Source organism: Macaca fascicularis, chromosome 6 (assembly GCF_037993035.2).
Source record: "Macaca fascicularis isolate 582-1 chromosome 6, T2T-MFA8v1.1".
Lineage (NCBI taxonomy): Eukaryota > Metazoa > Chordata > Mammalia > Primates > Cercopithecidae > Macaca > Macaca fascicularis.
In genome coordinates this window covers 158,872,202-158,885,315 of record NC_088380.1, presented here as the reverse complement: position 1 = coordinate 158,885,315, position 13,114 = coordinate 158,872,202, and the positions used below count along the sequence as shown (strand labels likewise).

General features: G+C 38.1%; 1 long non-coding RNA gene across 1 annotated transcript in view; it reads right to left on the bottom strand.

The window, feature by feature from the left end:
* Window positions 1–12,197, bottom strand: part of LOC102121395 (uncharacterized) — a 295,344-nt gene extending 283,147 nt beyond the window's left edge. Inside the window, exon 1 of the long non-coding RNA XR_010587232.2 lies at window positions 11,657–12,197. This is a non-coding gene — a long non-coding RNA (uncharacterized lncRNA). The remainder of the gene's footprint in view (window positions 1–11,656) is intronic.
* Window positions 12,198–13,114: the final 917 nt, after the last annotated feature.

Here is a 13,114-nt window from a genome sequence, read left to right as displayed (position 1 = left end):
CTGGTGGGTCCTAAATTTTTTTTTGAATTATACTTTAAGTTCTAGGGTACATGTGCAAAATGTGCAGGTTTGTTACATATGTATACTTGTGCCATGTTGGTGTGCTGCACCCATCAATTCATCAGCACCCATCAACTCGTCGTTTACATCAGGTATAACTCCCAATGCCATCCCTCCACACTCTCCCCTCCCCATAATAGGCCCCGGTGTGTGATGTTCCCCTTCCTGTGTCCAAGTGATCTCATTGTTCAATTCCCACCTATGAGTGAGAACATGCGGTGTTTGGCTTTCTGTTCTTGCGATAGTTTGCTGAGAATGATGGTTTCCAGCTGCATCCATGTCTCTACAAAGGACACAAACTCATCCTTTTTTATGGCTGCATAGTATTCCATGGTATATATGTGCCACATTTTCTTAATCCAGTCTGTCACTGATGGACATTTGGGTTGATTCCAAGTCTTTGCTATTGTAAATAGTGCCTCAATAAAAATACATGTGCATAGCACAAAACTGGGCAGCCATTTGGGCAGACACCAAACTAGCTGCAGGAGTTTTTTGTTTTTGTTTTGTTTTGTTTCCATAACCCAATGGTGCCTGGAACACCAGAGATTCAGCACCATTCATTCCCCGGGAAAGGGATACTGAAGCCAGGGAGCCAAGTGGTCTGGCTTAGCAGGTCCCACCCCCACAGAGCCCAGCAAACTAAGATCCACTGGCTTGAAATTCTCACTGCCAGCAGAGAAGCAGTCTGAGATCCATCTGGGACACTTGAGCTTGGTTAGGGGAGGGGCATCCACCATTGCTGAGGCTTGAGTTTACACTCACGGTGTAAACAAAGGAGCCAGGAAGTTCGAACTGGGCAGAGCCCACTGCAGCTCAGCAAGGCTGCTGTGGCCAGACTGCCAGATTTCTATACTCTGGGCAGAGCATCTCTGAAAAAAAGGCAGCAGCCCCAGTCAGGGACTTATAGATAAAACTCCCATATACCTGGGACAGAGCACCTGGGTGAAAGGGTGGCTGTGGGTGCAGCATCAGCAGACTTAAGTGTTCCTGCCTGATGACTCTGAATACAGCAGCAGACCTCCCAGCACAGCATTCGAGCTCAGCTAAGGGTTGCTGACCCCCATGTATCCTGACTGGGAGACACCTCCCAGTAGAGGCTGACAGACACTTCATACAGAAGAGCTCTGGCTGGCATCTGGCTGGTGCCCCTCTGGGACGAAGCTTCCAGAGGAAAGAACAAGCAGCAGTCTTTGCTGTTCTGCAGCCTCTGCTGGTGATACCCAGGCAAACAGGGTCAGAAGTGGACCTCCAGCAAACTCCAGCATACCTGAGGCAGAGGGGCCTGACTATTAGAAGGAAAACTAACAAACAGAAAGCATAGCACATCCACAAAGAAACCCCATCCAAAGGTCATCAACATCAAAGACCAAAGGTAGATAAATCCACAAAGATGGAGAGAAACCAGCGCAAAAAGGCTGAAAATTCCAAAAACCAGGACTCTTCTTCTCCTCCAAAGGATCACAACTTCTCACCAATAAGGGAACAAACTGGATGGATAATGAGTTTCACGAATTCACAGAAGTAGGCTTCAGAAGGTGGGTAATAAAAAACTCCTCGGAGCTAAAGGAGCATATTCTAACCTACTGAAAGGAGGTTAAGAAGCTTGAAAAAAGGTTAGACGAATTGCTAACTAGAATAACCAGTTTAGAGAAGAACATAAATGACCTGATGGAGCTGAAAAACATAGCACAAGAACTTCATGAAGAATACACAAGTATCAATAGCCAAATTGATCAAGCAGAAGAAAGGATATCAGTGATTGAAGATAATGAAATAAAGCAAGAAGACAAGATTAGAGAAAAAAGAATGAAAAGGAGCAAACAAAGCCTCCAAGAAATATGGGAATGTGTGAAAAGACCAAACCTATGTTTGATTGGTGTACCTGAAAGTGACAGGGAGAATGGAACCAAGTTGGAAAACCTTCTTCAGGATATTATCCAAGAGAATCTCCCCAACCTATCAAGACAGGCCAATATTCAAATTCAGGAAATATAGAGAATACCACAAAGATACTCCTGGAGAAGAGCAAACCCAAGACACAAAATTGTCAAGATTCACCAAGGTTTAAATGAAGGAAAAAATGTTAAGGTCAGCCAGAGAGAAAGGTTAGGTTATACACAAAGGGAAGCCCATCAGGCTAACAGCGGATCTCTCCGCAGGAACCCTACAAGCCAGAAGAGAGTGGGGACCAATGTTTGACATTCTTTTTTCTTTTCTTTTTTTTTCTGAGACGGAGTCTCACTCTGTCGCCCAGGCTGGAGTGCAGTGGCGTGATCTCGGCTCACTGCAAGCTCTGCCTCCCGGGTTCACGCCATTCTCCTGCCTCAGCCTCCTGAGTAGCTGGGACTACAGGCGCCTGCCACCATGCCTGGCTAATATTTTTGTACTTTTAGTAGACACAGGATTTCACCATGTTAGCCAGGATTATCTGTATTGCCTGACCTTGTGATCTGCCTGCATCGGCCTCCCAAAGTGCTGGGATTATAGGTGTGAGCCACCGCACCTGGCTCAACATTCTTAAAGAAAAGAATTTTCAACCCAGAATTTCATATCCAGTCAAACTAAGCTACATAAGCAAAGGAGAAATAAAAGCCTTTACAGACAAGCAAATACTGAGATATTTTGTCACCACCAGGCTTGCCTTAGAAGAGCTCCTGCAGGAAGCACTAAACATGGACAGGAATAACCAATACGAGCCAACTGCAAAAACATACCAAAGTGTAAGGAGCATCAACACTATGAAGAAACTGCATCAACTAATGGGCAAAACAACCAGCTAGCATCATAATGACAGAATCAAATTCACAAATAACAATATTAACCTTAACATGTACACATATGTAACAAACCTGCACATTGTACACATGTACCCTAGAACTTAAAGTATAATAGAAAATTTAAAATAATAATAATAAAAACAATATTAACCTTAAATGTAAATGGGATAAAGCCCCTATTAAAAGACACAGACTGGCAAACTGGATAAAGAGTCAAGAACCATCAGTGTGCTGTATCCAGGAGACCCATCTCACGTGCAAAGACACACATAGACTCAAAATAAAGGGATGGAGGAATAATTACGAAGGAAATGAAAAGCAAAAAACAGAGCAGGGGTTGCAATCCTAATCACTGATAAAACAGACTTTAAACCAACAAAGATTAAAAAATGACAAAGAAGGGCATTACATAATGGTAAAGGGATCAATGCAACAAAAAGAGCTAACTATCCTACATATATATACACCCAGTACAGGAGCACCCAGATTCATAAAGCAAGTTCTTAGAGACCTACAAAGAGACTTAGACTCCCACAAAATAATAGCGAGAGACTTTAACACCCTACTATCGATATTAGACAGATAAACAAGACAGAAAATTAACAAGCGTATTTAGGACTTGAACTCAGCTCTGAACCAAGCAGACTTAATAGACACCTACAGAACTCTCCACCCCAAATCAACAACAGAATATACATTCTTCTCAGCACCTCATCGCACTTATTTGAAAATTGACCACATAATTGCAAGTAAAACACTCCTCAGCAAATGCAAAGGAACAGAAATTTAACAAATGGTTTCTCAGACCACAGTGCAACAAAATTAGAAATCAGGATTAAGAAACTCACTCAAAACTGCACAACTACATGGAAACTGAAAAACCTGCTCCTGAATGACTACTGGGTAAATAATGAAATGAAGGCAGAAATATAGATGTTCTTTGAAACCAATGAGAAAGAAGACACAATGTACCAGAATCTCTGGGACACATTTAAAGCAGTGTGTAGAAGGAAATTGATATCACTAAATGCCCACAAAAAAAAGCAGAAAATATCCAAACTCAACACCCTAACATTACAATTAAAATAACTAGAGAAGGAAGAGCAAACAAATTCAAAAGCTAGCCGAAGACAAGAAATAACTAAGATCAGAGCGGAACTGAAGGTGACAGAGACACAAAAAACCCCTTCAAAAAAATCAATGAATCCAGGAGCTGGTTTTTTGAAAAGATCAACAAAATAGATAGACCACTAGCCAGACTAATAAAGAAGACAAAAGAGAAGAATCAAAGAGAAGCAACAAAAAATGATAAGGGGGATATCACCACTGATCCCAAAGAAATAAAAAATACCATCACAGAATACTATAAACACCTCTATGCAAATAAACTAGGAAATCTAGAAGAAATGGATAAATTCCTGGAAATATACACCCTCCCAAGTCTAAACCAGAAAGAAGTCAAATCCCTGAATAGACCAATAACAAGTTCTGAAATTGAGGCAGTAATTAATAGCCTACCAATCAAAAAAGCCCAGGACCAGATGGATTCACAGCCGAATTCTACCAGAGGTACAAAGAGGAGCTGGTACCATTCTTTCTGAAACTATTGCAAACAATAGAAAAAGAGGGAATCCTCCCTAACTCATTTTATGAGGCCAGCGTCATCCTGATACCAAAACCTGGCAGAAACACAACAAAAAAGGAAAATTTCAGGCCAATATTCCTGGTGAACATCAGTGCAAAAATCCTCAATAAAATACTGGCAAACCAAATCCTGCAGCACATCAAAAAGCTTATCCACCATGATCAAGTTGGCTTCATTCCTGGGATGCAAGGCTGGTTCAACATATGCAAATCAATAAATGTAATGCATCACATAAACAGAACCAATGACAAAAACCACATAATTATCTCAATAGGTGCAGAAAAGGCCTTCAACAAAATTCAACACCCCTACATGCTAAAAACTCTCAATAGACTAGGTATCAATGAAATGTATCTCAAAATAACAAGAGCTGTTTATGACAAACCCACAGCCAATATCATACTGAATGGGCAAAAACTGGAAGCATTCCCTTTGAAAACTGGCACAAGACAAGAATGCCCTTTCTCACCACTCCTATTCCACATAGTATTGGAAGTTCTGGCTAGGGCATTCAGGCAAGAGAAAGAAATAAAAGGGTATTCAAACAGGAAGAAAGCAAGTCAAATTGTCTGTTTGCAGATGACATGACTGTACATATAGAAAATGTCATTGTCTCAGCCCAAAATTCACTTAATCTGGTAAGCAACTTCAGCAAAGTCTCAAGATACAAAATCAATGTGCAAAAATCACAAGCATTCCTACACACCAATAATAGACAAACAGAGAGCCAAATCATGAGTGAATACCCATTCACAATTGCTTCTAAGAAAATAAAATAGCTAGGAATACAACTTACAAGGGATGTGAAGGACCTCTTCAAGGAGAACTACAAACCACTGCTCAAGGAAATAAGAGAGGACACAAACAAATGGAAAAACATTCCATGCTCATGGACAGGAAGAATCAATATCATGAAAATGGCCATACTGCCCAAAGTAATTTGTAGACTCAATGCTATCTCCATCAAGCTACCATTGACTTTCTTCACAGAACCAGAAAACACTATTTTAAACTTCATATGGAACCAGAAAAGAGCCTGTATAGCCAAGACAAAAAAAAAACTAAGCAAAAAGAACAAAGCTGGAGCCATCACGCTACCTGACTTCAAACTATACTACAAGGCTACAGTAACCAAAACAACATGGTACTGGTACCAAAACAGATATATAGACCAATGGAACAGAAATAAGAGGCCTCAGAAATAACACCACACATCTACAACCATCTGATCTTTGAGAAACCTGACAAAAACAAGCAATGGGGAAAGGATTCTCTATTTAATAAATGGTGTTGGGAAAACTGGCTAGCCATATGAAGAACACTGAAACTGGATGCCTTCCTTACACCTTATACAAAAATCAACCAAAGATAGATTAAAGACTTAAACATAAGACTTAAAACCATAAAAATCCTAGAAGAAAACCTGGGCAATACCATTCAGGACATAGGCATGGGCAAAGACTTCATGACTAAAACACCAAAAGCAATGGCAATGAAAGCCAATATTGACAAATGGAATCTAATTAAACTAAAGAGCTTCTGCACAGCAAAAGAAACTATCGCCAGAGTGAAAAGGCAACCTACAGAATGGGGGAAAAGGTTTCCAATCTACCCAGCTGACAAAGGGCTAATATCCAGAATGTACAAGGAACTTAAACAAATTTACAAGAAAAAAAAAAACCATCAAAAAGTGGGCAAAGGATATGAACAGACAATTCTCAAAAGAAGACATTTATGCGGCCAACAAACATGAAAAAAAGCTCATCATCACTGGTCATTAGAGAAATGCAAATCAAAACCACAATGAGATACCATCTCATGCCAGTTAGAATGACAATCATTAAAAAGTCAGGAAACAAAGGATGCTACAGAGGATGTGGAGAAATAGGAATGCTTTTATACTATTGGTGGGAGTGTAAATTAGTTCAACCACTGTGGAAGTCAGTGTGGTGATTCCTAAAGGATCTAGAAGTAGAAACACTATTTGACTCAGCAATCCCATTACTGGGTATATACCCAAAGGATTATAAATCATTCTACTATTAAGACACATGCACAAGTATGTTTATTGTGGCACTATTCACAATAGCAAAGACTTGGAACCAACCCAAATGTCCATCAATGATAGACTGGATAAAAAAAATGTGGCACATTTGCACCATGGAATACTACGCAGCCACAAAAAAAAAAAAGGATGAGTTCACGTCCTTTGCAGAGACACGGATGAAGCTGGAAACCATCATTCTCAGTAAACTATCACAAGAACAGAAAACCAAACACTGCATGTTCTCACTCATAAATGGGAGTTGAACAAGAAGAACACATGAACACAGGGAGGGAACTCCACACACTGGGGCCTTTCAGGGGCCAGGGGGTTAGGGTAGGGATAGCATTAGGAGAAATACCTAACGTAGGTGACGGATTGATGAGTGCCACAAACCACCATAGCACGTGTATACCTATGTAACAAAACTGCACACTCTGCACATGTACCCCAGAACTTAAAGTATAATTAAAAAAAGATAAGAAAGAAAGAAAAAAGAAAATAAGAAGGAGGAGGAAGATGATAAGAAAGAGTTCTGGTGCTGTCAGTCTGATAAATACCAGGCCAAATGATCTCTACATTTCCTTCTAACATTATTTTTCTCTAATGGTATCACTAGATGTAACCCAAAGACAAAGCAGTTAACGGCCGGGTGCAGGGGCTCACGCCTGTAATCCCAGCACTTTGGGAGGCTGAAGCAGGTGGATTACCTGAGGTCAAGGGTTCAAGACCAGCCTGACCAACATAGTGAAACCCCATCTCTACTAAAAATACCAAAATTAGCCGGGCATGGTCGCAGGTGCCTGTACTCCCACGTACTTGGGAGGCTGAGACAGGAGAATTGCTTGAACCCCAGAAGCAGAGGTTGCAGTGAGCCAAGATGGCACACCACTGCACTCCAGCCTGGGTGACAGAGCAAGACTCCATCGAAAGAAGGAGAGAAGGAAAGAAGGAAAGAAGGAAAGAAGGAAAGAAAGAAGGAAAGAAAGAAGGAAGGAAGGAAGGAAGGAAGGAAGGAAGGAAGGAAGGAAGGAAGGAAGGAAGGAAGGAAGGAAGGAAGGAAGGAAGGAAGGAAGGAAGGAAGGAAGAAAGAAAGAAAGAAAGAAAGAAAGAAAGAAAGAAAGAAAGAAAGAAAGAAAGAAAGAAAGAAAGAAAGAAGGAAGAGAGGGAGGGAGGGAGGGAGGGAGGGAGGGAAGAAAGAAAGAAAGAAAGAAAGAAAGAAAGAAAGAAAGAAAGAAAGAAAGAAAGAAAGAAAGAAAGAAAGAAAGAAAGAAAGAAAGAAAGAAAGAAAGAAAGGAGGGAGGGAGGGAGGGAGGGAGGGAGGGAGGGAAGGAAGGAAGGAAGGAAGGAAGGAAGGAAGGAAGGAAGGAAGGAAGAAATTAAGACAACATCAAATAAAGAATCATAGTGAAAATTAGGAATGTGTGACCTAAGAGGAAAAAATGTAACTCTGATACTCTAGCAAGGACTGGACTAGTATAATAATGAGATAATCTACAATGAGGAGATGAGCCCTCACCCATCCATGCCACCTCACTTGCTGCTTACTATTCTCCTACACTGAACCTGAGTTTGGTCTAGATCAGATTTTTTACGTGCAATTCAAGACCCACTTGTAAAACTGTCCTAGTACCATTATTCCAATATATTCCAATATATTTCTCTACATTAATTACTTTTTCATATAAATGAATTTGGAGTTTATTATTTCCCTTCCTAATACACTCCAAAATATATACACAATTATTAAAATGATATTCAACCAGAGACTAACCAAAATCACATTCATCAACTGACTGGGCTAGACAACTCTTCCAAATCTAAGTATCAATGGTCAAATAGTCTTCAACATATATGAACTTGCTCAAAATTACATTCATTCCAAAAGCCTCAGTCCACTTTCCCCACTTATTTCGTAGTTTGCTCATGAAGCCTAAATAATAATTTTTTTAACACAAAATATAAGAAAACACTTCTTTTAGCTTAGCTTCTTGGGTTCTTTAGTTCCTGTGCCTGTTTCTTTTGCTCTTGGTCATGTAATTACAAAGAATGATATTTCATTACTTGATGCTGTAAAATAAGATGCCTGTGAAGATTCCTGTTTTGGAATAATGTCAACTCTATATCGCCAACAGCTAGCAACATGGCAGTCTGGTAATAAGAAAAGGAAAAATTTCCCAGCTTAGCATTTCCAGAATGAAATTAATTATGAGAATTCAACTTCTTCTAAGTCTCTGGGTATTCAAGTCTTTCTCTCTGAAAGTTAGTTATAAATGATTTTGCACTTTCTATGCTGGGTAATGTGGGAAAATTTCATAACCTGAAGAGGAATTGAAACATTGAAATATGATTTAACCGCTTTACTCCAGCTTCCAGGGACGCTTTCAGTGCTACCTGGGCTGGCTCCTTCTGCTCCAAGAATCATTGATATTCTCTGTGCCCATCATTTCCTAGCCTTGACCACTGTTTGAGCTCAGCTTTGTTATTTTTGTTATTTTTATATGCCTGTACCACTGAGATACTGTTAAAATTGCCTATGCAGACATCCTGTCAGCCAAATAGGCCTGAAATCTTGCCTAGCTACGATTACTTCCCTCTTGCTTCCCACTCATAAGCATTCTCTCTCCACATTCCAGCTAATAAGACATTCATTTTGGATTCATTAATTCAACAGACATTTATTAGCTTCCATTTTGTGCCACACATTATAGGAGATTTTGTGGAGGATATATCAGTGAATAAAACACTCTGACTTCAATAAGCAAAAATGTATAGAACCAATAGTGAAGATAGATAACAGGTCAATTCCTCCCTACCTCCAATCACTGTAACGGTAACATCATGAAGACAGAAATCATATTTTATAAATTATATTCTCTGCACCTAGAAATGTGCCTGGCCCTTAATAGCAGTTAATAAAATATATTTTATATGACTAGAAAGATTATGCAAAAACTCAGTGACAAGAAAAGTTATTTTGGCTAGAGATATCAGAGAAGGTTTCTTGGAAGAAGTGGCAATTGAAGCAGACCTTAAAGAAGAGATCAAAACTGAAATTTGTAAAATGTTGCTTTGCTTATAAAAGTAATATAAACATATGAAAATACTAGACACATAAATGTGTTTTTAATGTTCAAATTATTCATACATATAACAACCAAGAAGTCTAAATGGATATGGCAGAAAAAGAGCTTACAGATTCTCTCCCTTAATACCTAATAATTACCTCCAAATTACAAAAAACTTAATATAATTTTTTTAATTAATAAAAATGGAAAAAGTACCAGTAGCATCCTGGCATGTACGGAGGTAAGAAGGGGGAAAAAATACTAAGCCCTTTTCCTTGGTGCCTAATCCCCCTCAGCACCAAGAGATTTAATGGTAAATTATTATAATAATATCCCTGTAATTCTCATGAATATCCACAAATTTGAAAAGCAGTAAACTGTGGAAGGGTTTTTTTAATTTTCTCCTTCTGACATAATACTGTTGAGAGGATTGATGTAAACGATTGATGGAAAGCGAAAGTGAAAACTGAGTGGACTTCCTTTTCCAGAAGGAAAGACTCAAATTTCTATGAGGAAATGGGAAACAATTCCAGCTTCAAGAGTATCTTCTAACATCCCCATACCACCATGATATTAAGAAACGCTACCACAAATAGGATTAACAAAATTGTAGAAAAGAGCTCAAGATCCAGTTTTATTTTCTGGAAGTCAGTAGTAGTCATATTATCACATTTTGTATATCAGGTAAGTATTTGTATTATCCAGTCTTATGGCGTTATTATTTTGTAATTTTATCTTTAAATCCCCTATTTTTATTGATTGGCAACATAAAATCTAAGTATGAGCAACTTCCTTAGTCCCAGCGTTCACTCTTCTGTCACACCTAAGCCCAATCAATTTAAAAACATTAGACCTATCATTACTCAGATAAAACAGATTATTAAGAGTAACAGAAAATTCACTCATATTACATCAACCAACCAAAAGACTAAGACATTTTACACTAAGTGTAAGCAGTTTTTTAAAGAGAGAGAGAAAGTCAGGCAAGTGTCCAAAAATGCTACAGTGAAACGTTAAAAGAATGAAAGGTGGCATGCAAAAGGTATTCTGAAGAACCTCAACTGGAAGAAAATATACACTATGAAACAAAGGACAATTCTCCACAACAGCTTCATGTTACTTAAAATCCAATACAATTTAATAAAACAAGAATTCAGATGCCAAATTATGAAAGAACAGAATGAAATTAAATGGCTGATTGCATAGCTAAGGAAACAAATTAAGAGCCAAGATATCATAATTATAAAACTGATAAATTACAAACAAACTGGACAGACACAGCTGTAAAATGAATGACTGACATAAAACAAAGATTTAATAGCATCACAGTGAAAGACTAAAGAACAAAATCAAAACAATTACAGATAATCAATATGGAAGGCAAAGATGATCTAAATTATACATAACTGATATCACTGAAAAGATATTCAACTATAAAAACAGGTAAAAAATAGAAATTATCCCAGAAATGAAGCAAGAACCAAATCTGCATACTGAAGAAGCACACCATAGTAAAATAAAACTTGAGGTATAGGTATCAACACCCGAGTGTTACTGTATATGTGTATATACATATATAGAGAATGTGTAATATGTATTGTATAATACATATATTTTCTTTTTTTTTATATGTAAGGCAAAAATAAAGCTGGCCTAATAATTCTCCTCAGCAATTTCCATTATCAAAAGATAATAAAGGGATATATGTACAAAGTTCTAAGAGAAACAAAATATGACAAAATAACATTATATCCTACCAAACTGTCTTTCAAGTACAAAGGTAAATTTTTTTAACATGAAGCAGCTCAGGAAGTACAAATCTTGCAAGTCCTTCTTGGGGAAAAACAAAAAAAAAAACTAATATAAAATTAAATCCAGTCAATGAACACATGAATGTAAAGTCTGAGCCTATTAGGACCAATATACCATCCAAAGTCAAAAGATATTACAGCAAGGTTCACAACGTTCTGAGGCAATTGAATTTAATACACACTTGTTGACTGACTGAATAACTTCATTCAGGTTAAAAGCAAATAAACAATAATAGCAGAAAACTTACCAAGTCTTGGGAGAGAGATGGACATCGAGATCCAGGAAGCTCAAAGAACTCCAAACAGATTCAACCCAAAATGATTCTCTCTGAGGCACATTAGAGTGAAATTGTCAAAAGTCAAAAATGAAGAACTGTAAAAATAGCAATAGAAAAGCGTTAAGTCACATACAAGAAAATCTCCTAACAGCAGATTTCTCAGCAGAAACTTAAAAGGCCAGTAAAGAATGAGTGATATATTCAAACTACTGAGAGAAAAAAAATGGCCAGGCACGGGGGCTCATGCCCGTAATCCCAGCACTTTGGGAGGCCAAGGTGGGCAGATCACCTGTCAGAAGCTCGAGACCAGCCTGAACAATACGGTGAAACCCCATCTCTACTAAAAATACAAAAATTAGCTGGGCATGGTGGCAGATGCCTGTATTCACAGCTACCTGGGAGGCTGAGGTGGGAGATTGTTTGAACTCAGGAGGTGGAGGTTGCAGTGAGCTGAGATCTCACCACTGCACTCCAGCCTGGGCAATAGAGTGAGACTCTATCTAAAAAAAAAAAAAAAGCTGGTAAGGATGCAGATTAAAAAGAACTCTTCTACTCTGATGGTAGAAGAGTTCTGCCACAGTGCAGAACAGTATAGAGGTTCCTCAAAAAACTACCAATAGAACTGTAAGATCCAGCAATCCAACTACTGGGAATCTATCCAAAAGAAAGGAAATGATATCAAAGAGACATCCATACCCCCATGTTTATTGCTGCACTATTCACAATAGTCAAGATATGGAATCAACCTAAGTGTCCAATAACAGATGAATGGGTAAAGAAACATGATATGTATAGTGGAATACTATTCCACCATGAAAAAAATGAAATCCTGTCATTCACAGAAACATGGATCAGACTGGATGACATCAAATGAAATAAGCAAAGAACAGAAAGTTAAACACCACATGTTCAAACTCATATGTAGAAGCTGAAAAATGTTGATATTATAGAAGTTAAAAGTATAACAGAGGATACTAGAGGCTAGGAAGGGTAAGGAGAAGGGAGAGATAAGGGAAGATGTGGTAAAGTATGCACAATTACAGCTAGATAACAGGAGTAAGATCTAGTGTTCTTTACCACTGTAGGCTGACACAGTTAACAATATATATAATTTCACATAGCTAGAAGGAAGATATTAAATATTCTCATCACAAATAAATAATACTTTTTTGCAATAATAAATATGCTAATTACATCATTATGTACCCCATGAATTTGTACAATTATTATGTCAATTTTTTTAAAATTTAAAAAGTTATGTACTATTTGATTTGTTCCTAGGGGCTGCCAAAATATCATTGACCTGTCCCTTAGGAATACATGGCTCTGTTCTGCTATCAAAATTTTATTTCTCAAAAAATATAATTAGGTATACAGAACTGATCCCCAAGTAAGTCCTATTCTTTTTTACTCCATTATATTGCTCAC